At 45.6% G+C, this 13729-nt stretch overlaps 1 pseudogene; it reads left to right on the forward strand.

The window, feature by feature from the left end:
* Nucleotides 1–13729, forward strand: part of LOC117978066 (dapper homolog 3-like) — a 104603-nt pseudogene that overhangs the window by 80248 nt on the left and 10626 nt on the right.

Raw genomic sequence — 13729 nt, forward strand, 5'->3', positions numbered from 1 at the left:
ATAATGCCCAACCTTGTTTTTACTAACCCTGTTCTTAGACTCTCCCTTTCTTTTAATCACCTAGCCTTGTTTCCACCTGAATTGACTCTCCCTTAGTTAAGAGAGCCAGACAGAATCCATCTTGGCTCTTTCACTGGCAGCCCCTTCCTCAAGGACTTAATTTGTGCAAGCTGACTCCCAGCACATGAAAGAATGCAGTTAACTGATAAGATATTGTGGCGAGCAAATATCCGCAGTTCCCAGGAATTCGTTCAATTGCTAACGCCCAAAGCCCCGCGTCTATCACCTCATAATAGTCTTAATGCCCCTAGACCTAGAATTCTATACTTTCCTTAACAATTTATCCTTTTAACTTTTTTGCCTACTTCTGTAAAATTGTTTTAACTAGACCCCCCTCCCCTTTTTAAACCAAAGTATAAAAGAAAATCTAGCCCCTTCTTCGAGGCCGAGAGAACTTTAAACGTTAGCCATTTCTTAGCCGCTGGTTAAATAACAGACTTTTAATTCGTCTCAAAGTGTGGCATTTTCTCTAACTCGCTCAAGTACAACACATCCAGCAGGCACGTAATCCACTCCAAAATGCTGTCCTGGGGTAGTGAAGATGATGTTGCTGGAAATATCCTGAAATGGCATGCGGATGAGTACCCCCAGAGGCTTACATGTTGAGCTAAGTACTTTGCTGATGAAGGGTACAAGTTGAAGGGGTTTTGAAAAGCAGAGTGAGGTTCCTCAGAAGGCTGTTGCTACAGAAAGCCAGGAGGAGAAATTACATGGCCAGATAGAGTGGCATGACCATTGGATAAGGGCTTTTTGTTTGATGGTTTTTGAGATGGAGTTTTACTCTTGTTGCCCAGACTGCAGTGCAATGGCACGATCTCAGCTCACCGCAACCTACGCCTCCCAGGTTCAAGCGATTCTCCTGCCTCAGCCTCCCTAGTAGCTGGGATTACAGGCTTGTGCCACCACGACCGGCTAATTGTGTATTTTTTGTAGAGATGGGGTTTCTCCACGTTGGTCAGACTGGTTTTGAACTCCCGACCTCAGGTGATCCGCCTGCCTTGGCCTCCCAAAGTGTTGGGATTACAGGCGTGAGCCACGACGCCCAGCCTGGATGAGGGTCTTTAGCAAAGATGGAAGTTTTGGTACCTTGCAGTTTAATCTCTTCATTTATGTCCTCCTGAAATCTTCAGGAATAGCACTATTTTGTCAATACTTCTGGGGTCGTACTTAGGGGGACTTAAAGGAGATGTGATGTGGCAGCCTTTGGCTCAAGGGAGTATCATACTAGCTCACAGAGATCTGGGTACATGCCAGTTGAACCAACTCTTCTGAGGATATGATAGATCCTGGGAGGCCACTCTGATCCTGCCAAACTTGAGGCCAGATGAGTCTTTGAAAAACATGGTTTGGCTTAACACCAGCACTTAATCTAACACCCACTATGAATCTTGCTGAACTGAAGCTATACAAATACCTTTTCAAAAGATTTTTTTTTTTTCATTCCAGATCCTTCTTAGAAATTCCTAAGGCTCAATGTTGTGTGGAAGATTCTGAGAAAGAAAGTAGTTTCCGATCTTTGGGATTCCCCTGAGATGGTCCAATCTGCAAAAAGTTCATTGCCATTTCCATCAAGGACACTGAGAACAAGAGTCTTATCTGGATTGTATCCTGGGAATTCAGAAGCTTCAGCAGGTGGGAAATGCACCCTCCACAGGCTCACACCCTTGTGGGCTGTTTCAGTTACCTATTGCACCTAAAATTAGAAACTTTAAAAACCACCACAAGTCATTATTGCTCAGGACCCTGTGAGTTGCATGGGGACTTCCTGGCTGGTTTAACCTGGGCTCATTTGTGTGGCTACCTGCAGCTGGAGGGCCAGCTGGGCGGAACATCCAGGACGGCCTCATGCATGTGCCTGGCAGTTGGTGCTGGTTGTCAGCCGGGGAACCTTGTTTTCCTTCATGTGGCCCCTCGCCCTCCAGAGCCCCTCTCCAAATGGCCCTTTAAGCAGGATAGCCAAGGTTTGCTTGGTGCCAGCATCCAAGAGGGCAAAAATATGGAAACTACGAGAGGGCTCTCAAGGCCTAAGACTATATGCACCCCAAAAGTCTGAGGTCTCAGTTAATTCAGAAAGTTTATTTTGCCAAGGTTGAGGAAACATGCCTGTGACACAGCCTCAGGAGGTTCTGACAACATGTGCTTAAGGTGGTAGGGATACAGCTTGGTTTGATACATTTTAGAGAGACATGAGACATCAATCAATATGTGTAAGATGTACATTGGTTCAGTCTGGAAAGGCAGGACAACTCCAGGTGAAGGTGAAGGTGAGACAAGGGGAAGGGGCTTCCTGGTCATAGGTAGTTAAGAGACAAATGGTTGCATTCTTCTGAGTTCCTGATTAGCCTCTCCAAATGAGGCAATCAGATATACATTTATCTCAGTGAGCAAAGGGGTGACTGAATAGAATGGGAGGCAGGTTTCCCCTAAGCAGTTCCCAGCCTGACTTTTCTCTTTAGCTTAGTAACTTTGTTTTAGGTTGGGGGACAGAGTCTCGCTCTGTTGCCCAGGCTGGAGTGCAGTGGTACGATCTCGGCTCACTGCAACCTCTAACTCCAGGGTTCAAGTAATTTCCATGCCTCAGCCTCCCAAGTAGTTGGGATTACAGGCGCCTGCCACCACGCCTGACTAATTTTCATACTTTTTAGTAGAGACGGGGATTTGTCATGTTGACCAGGCTGGTCTTGAACTCCTGAGCTCAGGTGATCTGCCCGCCTCAGCTTCCCAAAGTGCTGGGAACTCCTGACCTCAGGTGATCCACCTGCCTCAGCTTCCCAAAGTGCTGGGATTACAGGCGTGAGCCACTGAGCCCAGCCTAGCTTAGTGATCTTGTGGTCCCAAGGTTTATTTTCCTTTCATGGCTAGAAGTTGGTCACCATCACTTTGGCAGCATTCCACCGGCCCAAGCAAGTCATAGGCAGCCCAGATTCATGTAGAGGAATATAAACTCTACCTCTTAAGGGAAAGATTGGTTCAATTACACTGCACGAGTATTTGCAGAAAGTTGTACCCATCTTTGGAAACTACCACACACACACACACACACACACACACACACACCTTTACATGCAACCCTCCCTTGAGGTGCATCTACTTCTAGGCAGAACCAAAACTTGACAGTACTCGACAGAAGAAAAGTAGTGTCCTAAATGCCAGTTCTCTTCTTACTCAACTTCAGCCTCATTATAAGCAAATTCTAACAGTTTATGTGTCTTGAGAAACATTTTAATTAATCTTTGGAATTTAAGAATTTGAATTCATAGCAGTAGCCTGTGCATAGGAAATACGCATATTGTAAGTTTTTCCTTTCTGATAAATCATGCTGAGGGAACCACAATGTAACTTTTTTTTTTTATTATTATTATTTTTTGAGACGGAGTCTCACTCTATTGCCCAGGCTGGAGGGCAGTGGCATGATCTCAGCTCATTGCAACCTCCGCCTCCCAGGTTCAAGTGATACTCCTGCCTCAGCCTCCTGAGTAGCTGGGATTACAGGTGCACAAGACAGGGTTTCACCATGTTGGTCAGGTTGGTCTGTAACTCCTGACCTCTGATCTGCCCACCTCAGCCTCCCAAAGTGCTGGGATTATAGGCGTGAGCCACCCGTTCACGTATAATGTAATTGTATATTGAAAGTTTCTCTTTTTTAAAAAAATAATTAACAGGTTTAAGAGAATGTATTTCCTGATGTATTCCTTTCACTGCAGACATCTATTGCCTTTTCAGTCTAGCAGCCCTCCCCTCTATAGAAACTCACACTTCCTACTCCAGTCACGTGGCTCTCATGGGGGCTACCATGTTCTCACATGACTCCACCCCTCTGGCCTCAGTTGATTGGTCTAGGGATGAGCATCTGGCCTAAATTGGCCAATCAGAATTCTTCCCTTGAATATTTGTCCAAACTGGAACTACACCAAGTTAATCATTCTCTGTGATGACAGGAACTGTGTGTAGTAAGAAATACAGGAGCTTTTGTGGCCACATTTCTCACCTTATGGAGAAAAGGCTTGAGTAAGAAGAAATTAAGCCAGTATGCAGACAAAGCTAGAGACAGAGATGGAGAGAGAGATCTTGTGGTAAGCCCCTTAGTTTTTATCATTCTAGTACATGCTTGCTACTGCATACAACCAAGACTTTCACCTGAGGGTTTTCTCAAAGTCAGGCATGGAGTATGTCAGAAAAGCCACAGAAGCCGGGTGCAGTGGCTCACTCCTGTAATCCCAACACTGAGAGGCCAAGGCAGGTGGATCATGAGGTCAGGAGTTAGAGACCAGCCTGACCAACATGGCAAATCCCCGTCTCTACAAAAAATAAAAAAATTAGCAGGGCATGGTGGCAGGTGACTGTAATCTCAGCTACTCAAGAAACTGAGGCAAGAGAATTGTTTGAACCTGGGAGGCAGATGTCGCAGTGAGCCGAGATCATGCCATTGCAGTCCAGCCTGGGTGACAGAGCAAGACTATATCTCAAAAAAAAAAAAAAAAAAAAAAAAAAAAGAAGAAGAAGAAGAAGAAAGCAAAGCCAGAGACTTGATGCCCTGGGACCAGTCCTCAGCCAGTGACGGATGGGAGCCAGGCTATAAATGCTTCAATATCTTTGCCCCCTGGATGGAACAACTTTGAAATGTATTCCACATCACCTCCCAGAGGTCCCCAGTGGGGTCAAATCCTAGTTGCCTGGAGTGGCAAGATGCTCACTGAAGCCCCTTGTGTGGCCTCCTGCCTTTCCATGAATCACTTCCTCACTCCCCTATTGGTGTTCCCTGGAATCATCTCCTAAATAATCCACTTGCAATCCTGTCCCTCTTTCAGGATCTGCTTGGGGTTGGGGTTGGGGAGTGCAGACAAAAACATGATCCCTTTTCCACTCCACACTAGTAAGATGAGTTTCTGTCACTGGCAACCAAGAGATCTGACTATTACCTCCTTCTGAGATAATTCCTAAAATGTATTTGGGAATTTCCCCACCTCCAACCCACTGCCTATGTCATCAATATGTAGATTTCTTAACAAAGTTTAATGGTATTCTTTGATCAACCTCAAGTTTCACAAAACACACTGCACTTTCATAAGGGCGCCCCATGACTGACAGATCAGCCGTTCAAAAGAAGGGAAGTGTCAGAGATGGCTCTGCTAGACTCACGTGTTTTTCAGTAGAATCCCGGTCAGGGTGGTGTGGTCGGGAGATGCTTCTGGAGCTCTGGGACCCACAAGCCTACGTGTCCCATGGTGGAGTATTAGGACAACTTGAAAACATAGTGGCAGGAGGAGGCTTCCTCTCTCCCCTGCAGTTCATCTTTCAACACACCCAATGTGCTCAATAGATATTGGTTAAATGAATAATGGGGCCAGGCATGGTGGCTCACGCCTGTAATCCCAGCACTTTGGGAGGCTGAGGCAGGTGGATCACCTGAGGTCAGGAGTTCAAGACCAGCCTGGCCATAGAGGAAGGAGAAGCACTGGAACCTGGGAGGCAGAGTTTACAGCACGCTGAGATGGCACCACTGCACTCCAGCCTGGGTGACAGAGCGAGACCCAAACAAAAAAAAATAATGGATTTATTCCTTCCAAACTGCAACTCATCAAAAGAAGACCAACACGCATCACAATGTTGTGGCCATAATCACCACAGTGACAATAATAAATATAATCAACTCTCGAGCCAGCCACCCCCACTAAACCTAGTGGATCACATCTGGTGTTTCACTTTGGGGATGTTTTAGTGGTCATGGTAGATTGTCGCCTGACTGCTGGCTGTTTCTACCATGTTTCAGGAATATAGAGATGTGTACAGATGACCCCTAAAATTAATTAGTATGCAATTCTCAAAGAGACAAACTGTACCCCAAAAGCTACTGGAATGAAAAAAAAAAAGTTTTAATTCTCAAAGAGACAAACTAGATAGTAAAAGCATTTATGTTCCCTTGGAGAATCTTCCCACCAAGGACTCAAAGTTTTCTCCAGACCAGGGAATGCCTGGGGCATTGGACGTTCCCAATTCTGGTATCACCTCCCATTCTCCTTTAGGTCCAGTTTTCTCAGAGGAGCATACATTGGTTATTGCCACCAAGGGTATCCAAGGACACAACCTGAAGATAATAGTGCTTTATTGTCTCTCAGTCACCTTTCCCTCCCACTTGGTGGAAGCAGAGCCAAGTCCAATTTATCCAATTACAAAATAGCAACATTGGCATCATGAGATCAGCTAACAAAACTTTCAGAGGCAATCTATCTTCCTACCAAAAGTAACCAACATCTGTGGAGCACTTACCATGACTAAGGGTCAACATAAGTGGTTTTCATGCTGAATGCATCAGGACGGACTAGGTTATGCTGCAGTAACAAATTAACCCCAGAGACTCAGCAGCTTAGCAACCAAGGTTGATTTCCTACATTCCATGTCCACAATGGGTTGGCTGGGTATGGTGTGCTCCATATGGCCACTCAAAGACCTAGAATCATGGAAATTCTACCATCTTAATGCAGGGATTCTCCCATAGTTACTGCACCAGGAGATGAGAGAATAAGATAGTTATTCCCAAGCCCTCAAAAGCTGTAGACTAGAGGTGATGTCAGTGACTCCCACTTATAGAGCATTGGAACCTAGCATGGATCCATCTAACTACAGGGGGTCTGGGGAATACGGGGAGCACATGGAAATCCCATGAGCAGTAACCATTCCTGCCAGCATGCATTATTTCAGCTGAACCTCACAACCCCATGGAATATAGAACAGAGACTTGGGGAGTTATGGGACCTGCCCCAAGGCGTCATAGATAATGAGTTGCAGAGCTGAGATATGACCCTCGGCCTGGCAGGATTCAAACCACTATGCTGCATACTCATCATAAAATTCTATGAAATTCCTCATACAGCAAAACACCACACCAAGTAAAAAGAAAGCCAAGTTGTGCAAATACAAAATAGAACTCCTCTGACACTTCACCTCCTCACCCACCCTACCCCCACCGAAAGAATCAACCTATGCAAATAACTGGAATGAAATTCACAGGCAATTCCAGCAGGGGAAATGGGGTTATCTCATCTGGGTCTCACATCCAACCTCGTCAAGACAAGACCTTCCCTAAACTTCACCTGAACACCTGGACACACTGTCATGTCTTGCCGCTTCCTGTTACTGGAAATGCAATGATGGTGTCTTTATACAATTTATAGGTCTTTCTATAAGTGCCAAGATAAATGTCATCTCTGTACCTGCATATCATTCAGAGGTAGGCAAGCTTCTATGTAAAGTACTAGATAGTAAATATTATAAGCTTTGCAGGACTCATGTGATCTCCATCCTATACATTTTTTTGTTTTTGTTTTTGTTATACAATTTTTTTTTCTTTTTAGATAAGGTCTAAAAAGAAAATAAAACTTATCCATGTTGTGATATGGATGAACGTTAAAAACATGCTGAGTGAAAGAAGCAGACATGAAAGGTCATCTATTGTAGAATTCCATTTACATGCAATGTTCAGACTAAGCCAATCGACAGAGATAGAAAGTAGATGAGAGGTTTCCAGGGGCTGCAGGAGGAGGTATGCAGAGTGACTGCTGAATGGATATGAGGTTTCCAATTGACGTGTTGAAAAAGCCCTGAAACTAGGTAGTGGTGATAATTGCATAACATGATAAATGTACAAAATGTCACTGAATTGTACACTTTCAGATGCACAAAATGGTAAATGTTGCATATATTATACCACAATTTTATTCATTTATTTTAAAGATAGAGTTTCACTCCATCACCCAGGCTGCAGTGCAATGGCACAATCATAGCTCACTGCTGTCTTTACCTCCTGGGCTCAAGCAATCCTCCCAGCTAGTCTTCCAAGTAGCTGGGACTACAGGTGAATACTACCACACCCAGCTTTTTAAATTTTTTTATAGAGTTGCATTCTCACTATATTGCCCAGACTGGCCCAAACTCCTGGCTTCAAGTGATTCTCTCATCTTAGCCTCCCAAAGTGCTGGGATAACAGGTGTAAGCCATCAGGCCAGGCAATTTTTAATTCTTACGCAAAATTTTCAACTAATAAATTCCTAGGATTAAAAAAATGTCGATCAACATGGGTATTAGAGGAAAAAATAATTTTAAACAAGAGAAAAAATTAAATGAGATGATGTATATGTATACAGTGCCTGGCCTCATGATCACTGAGTCCACTGCAACTTTTTTTTTTTTTTTTCCATACAGGGTCTCACTCTGTCACCCAGACTGAGTACAGTGGCATAATCATGGCTTACTGCAGCCTCAGCTTCCTGGGCACAAGTGATCCTCCCACCTCAGCCTCTCAAGTAGGTGGGACTACATGTGCACACAACCACACCTAGCTATTTTTGTTGTTGTGTTCTTGTTGTTGTTGTTGTATTTTTTGGTAGTGGCAGGGTCTCACCATGTTGCCCAGGCTGGCAACTTGAACTCCTGGGCTCGAGCGATCCTCCCACCTCAGCTTCCCAAAGTGCTGGGATTACAGGTGTGAGCCACCATGCCCATCCTGTTGTAGCTATTTTAATAGTGCTGGTGAACAATAATATGCTCTCCCTCTAAAAACAGGACATACTAAGCCAAGGAAAGCACCAATCTAGTTTGTTCTCCCCAGATCTTCAAAATGCTGGAATTAGTATAAGGGTCCAAAATATTTCATGTGGTTTGATTTTTTTTTTTTTTTTTTTTTTTTTTTTTGGAGATGCAGTCTCGTTCCATCATCCAGGTTGGAATGCAGTGGTGCGATCTCAGCTCACTGCAACCTCCGCCTCCCGGGTTCAAGCAATTCTCCTGCCTCAGCTTCCCGAGTAGCTGGGATTACAGACATGTACCACCACGCCTGGCTAATTTTTGCATTTTTAGTAGAGACGGGGTTTCTCCATGTTGCCCAGGATGGTCTTGAACTCCTAGGCTCAAGAAATCTACCCACCTCAGCCTCCCAAAATGCTGAGATTACAGGCATGAGCCACCGTGTCTGATCTCTAACTTTTCATTATGGAAATTTCCCATATGCACAAAAGACAGGGAGAGAATTACACCATGTACCCCCATGCACCCATCATCCCACTGCAAGAACTTGTCAACATTTCGCCAATCTCATTCCAGTTCCTACTTTTCTTTTCCTTCTTGCTATTTTAGGATATTTTAAAGCAAATTCCAGACATTTCATTTCACCCGTATCCATAACACACCAGGGTGCATTCTTGATGTAAGGATGTTGTTTTGTTTTATAATCCCCATGCCATTGCCACAGTTAATAGATTTAACATGAAGAAACTAAGATTCTTGCAGGTGGAGAAAAGATCTAATTACCACCTTAAAGCCTCTCCTACTAGCGCTTCTCAGATCTGAACGTGTATGCAAATCAGCTGGGCATCCTGTTAAAATGCAGATTCTGGCCCAGGAGAGCCTTCCGGGTGAGCCCTGAGAGTCTTCAATTCCAAAAGCTCCCAGGTGACACAATGCTGCAGGTCCATGAATCACACAAGAGGAAGGGTCGGCCAAACACCCACAACAACTGGGTGCAAAGTCCTGACCGTTCCTGACTGCAGGGCCTTCAGCGAACGGGGAGGCTGGGGACCATTTGAGAAAGAAGGGAGGTTTTTTGTATCAGCTTCAGGCCTTGTAGAACTGCCAGGGAATAACAGACACAATGTCAGCAAAGTCTAACCAACAGCACGAGTGCATTCATATTCCACAACCAATGCAGCAAAGATCCATGAAATGGGTGGCTTCAAACAATATCTGGGCCGGGTGCCGTGGCTCACACCTAAATAATCTCAGCATCTTGGGAGGCTGAGGTAGGTGGATCACTTGAGGCCAGGAATTCAAGACCAGCCTGGCCAATATGGCAAAACCTCGTCTCTACTAAAAATACAAAAATTAGCCATGCATGGTGGCAGGCACCTGTAGTCCCCACTTCTTGGGAGGCTGAGGCAAGAGAATGGCTTGAGCCTGGGAGGTGGAGGTTGCAGTGAACTGAGATCATGCCACTGTACTCCAGACTGGGCAACAGAGCAAGGCTCTGTCTAAAAAAAAAAAAAAAATTATCTGGATGCCAGAAGTTCAAAATCAATCAAATGTCAGCAGGAGCATGCTCCTTCAGAGGTTCTAGGGGAGAATCCATTCCTTGTGTCTTCCAGCTTGTAGAGGCTACTAGAATTCCTCAACTTGTGGCTGCATGATCCAATCTCTGCTCTGTGATCACCTTGCCTCCTCCTCTTCTGTCTGGGTCTTCTCCTCTGGAGAAAGAGTGTCAGGCCTCTGAGCCCAAGCTAAGCCATCATATCCCCTGTGACCTTCATGTACACATCCAGATGGCTGGTTCCTGCCTACCTGATGACATTATCTTGTGAAATTCCTTCTCCTTGCTCATCTCCTTGCTCTCCTTGCTCAAAAGCCCCCCTACTGAGCACCTTGTGACCCCCACTCCTGCCTGCCAGAGAACAACCCCACTTTTTCGTTTACCTACCCAAATCTTATAAAATGGCCCCACTCCTATCTCCCTTCACTGACTCTCTTTTTGGACTCAGCCCACCTGCACCCAGGTGAAATAAACAGCTTTATTGCTCACACAAAGCCTGTTTGGTGGTCTCTTCACATGGATGCATGTGAAATTTGGTGCCGTGACTCAGATCAGGGGACCTCCCTTGGGAGATCAATCCCCTCTCCTCCTGCTTTTTGCTCTATGAGAAAGATCCACCTACGACCTCAGGTCCTCAGACTGACCAGCCCAAGAAACAGCTCACCAATTTCAAATCTGGTAAGTGGCTTCTTTTTACTCTCTTCTCCAACCTCCCTCACTATCCCTCAACCTCTTTCTCCTTTCAATCTTGGCACCACACTTCAATCTCTTCCTTCTCTTAATTTCAATTCCTTTCGTTTTCTGGTAGAGACAAAGGAGACACGTTTTATCCGTGGACCCAAAACTCTGGCACTGCTCACAGACTAGGGAAGGCAGCCTTCCCTTGGTGTTTAATCATTGCAGGGACGCCTCTCTGATTATTCACCCAGGTTTCAGAGGTGTCAGACCATGCAGGGATGCCTGCCTTGGTCCTTCACCCTTAACAGCAAGTCCTGCTTTTCTGGGGGAGAAGCAAGAACCCCTCCACCCCTTCTCCTTCACCCTTAGCAGCAAGTCCCACTTTTCTGGGGGAGGGGCAGGAACCCTGACCTCTTATCTCTGCACCCCAATCCCTTATTTCCATGCCCTGACCTCTTATCTCTGTGCCCTGATCCCTTATTTGCATGCCCTGCCCTCTTATCTTTGTGCCCCGATCCCTTATTTCCACAACCTGACCTCTTATCTCTGCACCCCAACCCTTTATTTCTGTGCCCTGACCCCTTTCCCGCTTTTCTGGAAGGCAAGAACCCCCCACCCCTTCTCTCCATGTCTCTACTCTCTCTTTTCTCTGGGCTTGCCTCCTTCACTATGGGCAAGCTTCTGCCCTCCATTCCCCTTTCTTCTCCCTTAGCCTGTGTTCTTCAAAACCTAAAACATCTTCAACTCACACATGACCTGAAACCTAAATGCCTTATTTTCTTCTACAATGCCGCTTGACCCCAATACAAAATCAACAGTGGTTCCAAATAGCCAGAAAATGGCACTTTCAATTTTTCCATCTGACAAGATCTAGATAATTCTTGTCGTAAGATGGGCAAACGGTGTGAGGTGCCTGACATCCAGGCATTCTTTTACACATCGGTCCCTCCCTAGTCTCTGTTCGCAGTGCAACTCGTCCCAAAGCTTCCTTCTTTCCCTCCCACCTGTCCCCTCAGTCCCAACCCCAAGTGTTGCTGAGTCTTTCTAATCTTCCTTTTCTACAGACCCATCTGACCTTTCCCCTCCTTGCCAGGCTGAGCTAGGTCCCAATTCTTCCTCAGCCTCTGCTCCTCCACCCTGTAATCATTTTATCACCTCCCCTCCTCACATCAGGTCCGGCTTACAGTTTCATTCCATGACTAGCCCTCCCCCACCTGCCCAGCAATTTATTCTTAAAAAGCTGGCTGGAGCTAAAGGCATAGTCAAGGTTAATGCTCCTTTTTCTTTATCCCAAATCAGAGAGCGTTTAGGCTCTTTTTCATCAAATATAAAAATCCAACCCAGTTCATGGCTCGTTTGGCAGCAACCCTGAGATGCTTTACAGCCCTAGACCCTAAAATGTCAAAAGGCCGTCTTATTCTCAATATACATTTTATTACCCAATCTGCTCCCGACATTAAATAAAACTCCAAACATTACATTCCGGCCCTCAAACCCCACAACAGGACCTAATTAACTCGCCTTCAAGGTGTACAATAATAGAGTAGAGGCAGCCAAGTAGCAACATATTTCTCAGTTGCAATTCCTTGCCTCAACTGTGAGACAAACCCCAGCCACATCTCCAGCACACAAGAACTTCCAAACGCCTAAAGCGCAGTGGCCAGGCATTCCTCCAGAACCGCCTACCCCAGGAGCTTGCTACAAGTGCCAGAAATCTGGCCACCAGACCAAGGAATGCCTGCAGTCCGGGATTCCTCCTAAGCCATGTCCCAACTGTGCAGGACCCCACTAGAAATCGGACTGTTCAACTCACCTGGCAGCCACTCCCATAGCCCCTGGAATTTCAGCCCAAGGATCTCTGACTGACTCCTTCCCAGATCTTCTTGGCTTAGCAGCTGAAGACTGACACTGCCAGATCGATCGCCTCGGAAGCCTACAGGACCATCACAGAGGCTCTAGGTAACTCTCACAGTGGAGGGTAAGTCCATCCCCTTCTTAATCAATACAGAGGCTACCCACTCCACATTACCTTCTTTTCAAGGGCCTGTTTCCCTTGCCTCCATAACTGTTGTGGGTATTGACAGCCAGGCTTCTAAACCTCTTAAAACTCCCCAACTCTGGTGCCAACTTAGACAACACTCTTTTAAGCACTCCTTGTGAGTTATCCCCACCTGCCCAGTTCCCTTATTAGGCCGAGACACTTCAACTAAATTATCTGCTTCCCTGACTATTCCTGGACTATAGATACATCTCATTTTCACCCACCTTAACCCACAAGTAGAAGATACCTCTACTCCCTCCTTGGCGACCTATCATGCACCCCTTACCATCTCATTAAAACCTAATCACCCTTACCCCACTCAATGCCAATATCCCATCCCACAGCATGCTTTGAAAGGATTAAAGCCTGTTATCACTCGCCTGCTACACCATGGCCTTTTAAAGCCTATAAGCTCTCCTTACAATTCCCCCATTTTACCTGTCCTAAAACCAGACAAGCCTTACAAGTTAGTTCAGGATCTATGCCTTATCAACCAAATTGTTTTGCCTATCCACCCCAAGGTGCCAAACACATATACTCTCCTATCCTCAATTCCTCCTTCCACAACCCATTATTCTGTTCTGGATCTCAAACTTGCTTTCTTTACTATTCCTTTGCACCCCTCACCCCAGCCACTCTTCACTTTCACTTGGACTGACCCTGACACTCATCAGGCTCAGCAAATTACCTCGACTGTACTGCCGCAAAGCTTCACAGACAGCCCTCATTACTTCAGTCGAGCCCAAATTTCTTCCTTATCTGTTACCTATCTCAGCATAATTCTCATAAAAACACACGTGCTCTCCCTGCCGATCGTGTGTGACTCATCTCTGAAGCCCCAACCCCTTCTACAAAACAACAACTCCTTTCCTTCC

Source organism: Pan paniscus, chromosome 7 (genome assembly GCF_029289425.2).
Source record: "Pan paniscus chromosome 7, NHGRI_mPanPan1-v2.0_pri, whole genome shotgun sequence".
In the NCBI taxonomy this organism is placed as follows: Eukaryota; Metazoa; Chordata; class Mammalia; order Primates; family Hominidae; genus Pan; species Pan paniscus.